Consider the following 3,750-nt stretch of genomic DNA (forward strand, 5'->3'; position numbering starts at 1 on the left):
CACACCTTCAGCTCTGGGAGCCCCTCCGGCCCTCTTCGGCTTCAACTGCCACGCAAGCTCAAGAGGACAGGCAAGAGTGGGAAGGGCACTTGTCTGTCCGGCCTAAACTCTCCGGGGAACACCAGGAAGACCTAAAAGAAGATACACAAGTCTAGTCACACGGCAGAAAATAGTCGAAGTGGATGCGTGTGTGTGTGTGTGTGTGTGTGTGTGTGTGTGTGTGTGGCATATTCACAGCTGTTCTGCTGTGACTCCTACTTTTTGTCTCTGGGCTTTGTTTTGTTCAGCAGGAGGGCTAGACAGATGGTTTTCACAGTATTAATCCCTTCCCTCTCCTGTGCTCTCTGTTTTAGGATTTAGGGTTGGAGGACATTTTAGGGATGACCTAAACTGCTGCCCTTCCTTATTGATTCAAGGAGGCTAGTCAGGCATGGAAGCCTATATCAGTAGTTCCAGCCCTAGTGAGGCTAAGGCAAGAGGATTGCAAATTTGAGACCAGCCTGACTAAAAGGCTGTGAGGCTCTGTCTAAAAAAAAAAAAAAAAAAAAAAAAAAAGCAGGGCTGGTGAGATGGCTCAGTGGTCTAAAACACCTACTTAGAACAAGCTTAGCAAAGCACAGGGACTGCGGTTCAATCCCCCAGCACCACATGCCAGCCAGCCCGCCCCCTGGTGGGCTGAGCTGGCCACCCCCTCCTACATAAATAAATAAAAAAAAAAAAAAAAAAAAAAAAAAAGCATGACTTCCCAGGAGCATGGGGCTACAATCCAGGCACTATTTCAGCGTTTTCTTCATCCCTTGTTGGAGGTAAGGGTGTCTTTGGGCTCTTCTTAGGGGAATATAGGGGCAGAACAATGACATATAGTGGTTTAAGCGTTGACTCATGAACATTTCTTCTGTTTTGTTTGTTTTACTTTTTAGACAGGGCCTTACTCTATAGCTCAGGCTGGTGCTAAAATCAGTATGTAGCCCAGTCTTGTTTTGAACTCATGGCAAATACTTAGGCCTCAGCTCCCAAGTACTGAGATTTCAGACGTGCACCACCACTCCAGACCCATTTTGTTTTCCACTTTTTCTTTCTTTCTTCCTTTTTTTTTTTTTTTTTGTCTTTTTGAAACAGGGTCTCACTAGCAGTTAAGGTGGCCTTCAGCTCACTTTGTAGCTCAGGTTAGCTTCAAACTGGCAAGATCATCCTGCCTCAGCCTCCCAAGTACTGGGATTACTGGCATCCACCACCATGCCTGGCTCAACTTATTTTTCTTTTTAAATAACAAACACCTCTCTCTCTTTTTTTGGGGGGGGGTTTGAGACGGGGTTTCACCATGCATCTCAGGCTGGCCTCAAACCATGATGATCCTTCTACTTTAGCCTCCCAAGTGCTAGGATTACAGGCATGTGCCACTGTGCCCAACATGAGTATATTTTTATATTTGGCAGTTCACTATTATTATTATTATTATTATTATTATTATTATTATTAGAAAGGGTCTTGCTACATAGTTCAGGCTGCCCTTCAACTATATAGCCCAAGTTGGCTTCAGACTCCTGCTGATCCTCCTGTCTCAGGCTCCTGAGTGCTGGGATGGCAGGCATGCACCACTATGTCTGGCTTAACACATGTTTTCACTCCAAGGGTCATATTGCTGTTCAGCCAACACTTTACATTGTTTGATTTGACAACACAGGAATCTCTTCTGGCTATTCACTCACTGTTAGAACCCCTGGCACCTGAGGTTGTTCGGGCAGGAGCCAGGCTGTACTCCTTACTCAGGTTCTGAAGCTGGATGTGGTGGCACACACATATAATCTTGGCCCTTGGGAAGCTGAGGCAGGAGGATCTTTGAGAGCTTGAGACCAGCCTGGGCTACAATGTGAGCTCAAGACCAGCCTAAAATTCACAGCAAGACCCTGCCTCAAAACAAAAACAACCCCCTCAAACAACAAAACAAAACAAAAAACCCTCAAATAGGCTCCTGGGCTCTACATAGCCCAGCCTGGCTTTTGGGAAAGACCCACCTTTCCCAGTTCAGCTTCATGTGTTTGCCCATCCTAGGAGCCTGCTCAGACCCTTGGGCCTGGCTGGCTGGCCTGCCCTCTGCCTTGGGACACCTCAGCAACCCATGCAGAGGAAGTGAGTCACCACAGGGCAGGCCAGCCCTGGGCATGGTGGGCGTGGTCATGCCAGCCTGGAGATGGGGGAGGGGTCAGAAGGGCCATGAGCATAACCTCCTGGTCCAGCCGAGGAAGAGGCTGAGGATGTGTGGAGTGTCCTCCTGATGCGGGCAGAGAACAAGTTACCTCTACCCCATGAAGGGGCTCCTTTATCTCCTGGCCAAGGGGTACACCCTCTTATCTTTATTTCTCAGGCCCTCATTATCCAACGTCTGCCCCAAAACTTTCCCTCACCACTGCTATCCTTTTTTCTTTTTCTTGTGGTGGTGCGCTAGATTGGACCCAGTACCTCTTGGGGAAGTGCTCTGCCCCACTGCCGTCTTTAAAAACAAGGGGGAGGGAACTAAGTCTCCTGTCTTCCTGTTTAAAATGTCTATGGGGAAAAAAAAATAAAATGTCTATGGGGGGGTGCTGGGGAGATGGCTCAGTAGAATAAGCGCTTGCCTGGCAAGTGCAAGGCCCTGAGTTCAATCCCCGGTTCTGAAAAAAAAAAAAAAAAAAAAAAGCCTGTGGGGACAGTGAGCAAAGCTGGCACCTAGGAAAACCACCTGAGAAAAGGGCTCAGAAACTTAAAAAAGGGGAGAGAAGTAGCTTGGGGCAGGGGCGGATTACAGAGGGAACCATAGATTAGCTGGAGACCAAAAAGGAAACCCTGGAACCAGGTTGGGAAAGGCTGCTTAGGTGTAGCAGGTAGGATGGAAGGCGAGTGGAGGAGTGGGTAGAAAGCCACAGTATGAGATATGTTAATAAGGAAGGGGTTCAGACAGGGGCAGAGACAATCAGGGCAGGAGAGGTTGCTGGGAACTAGAAAGATCAAGAAAAGGCCCAATGCGTCCCTGGGGGCTAGTGCAGGTGACTGGCCAAAGGTCTCATTTCTCCTTAGTGGCCTGGTCTAAGCGCTAGAGGCACATTAACAAGATGGAAATTAACAGCTGGCTTCTGCCCCTCCAGAAAGAGGTAGAGTTAAGGCCCAGCTTGCAGCCTGCATCAGTGGGGGTGACACCCCTTCCTAGAACCTGTCAAGTGCTTGGACTTGAGGAGAGACCCCATGGAACAAGCAGCAGTCACAGCGTAAAACCATCCTTTCACCAGTGCAGAAAACTTTATTTTTTATTTTTTTTCGGAACCAGGGATTGAACTCAGGCCCCTGTGCTTGCTAGGCAAGCACTTATTCCATTAAACCATCTCCCCAGCCCGAAAACTTTAAAAAGCAGAATAAACAGTAGCTCTCCCTGTAAACAAACCCTGGTGAAGCTCTGTTCCTGCAAGAGTCAGGGCTGGTCTCTCTGAAACATCTATTTCATTAGACTGTTTAAGGGCAAAAACACTTTGTACTATGAACTAGGGTGAACGTGGTGTATACTTTAATACGCTTTCCAAAACAAGTCGGAGGACAGCTTTTCCGCGGCCTAGTCCAGTCGGGGTCTCGCCGGGGGAGGCTGAAGAGGGCTGCGCCGCGATCGCCCAGGGCAAAGGACTGCTTTCTTCCCCGCCCCGCCCGGGGCCCGAGCCGAGACCCGGCGACCGCGGAGCCGCCCGCCTGCGCCCTCCCTCGGGCTCCCCCGGGCGTGGCCGCGGC

This window comes from Octodon degus, unplaced genomic scaffold (assembly GCF_000260255.1).
Source record: "Octodon degus isolate 3935 unplaced genomic scaffold, OctDeg1.0 scaffold00048, whole genome shotgun sequence".
Classification (NCBI taxonomy): domain Eukaryota; kingdom Metazoa; phylum Chordata; class Mammalia; order Rodentia; family Octodontidae; genus Octodon; species Octodon degus.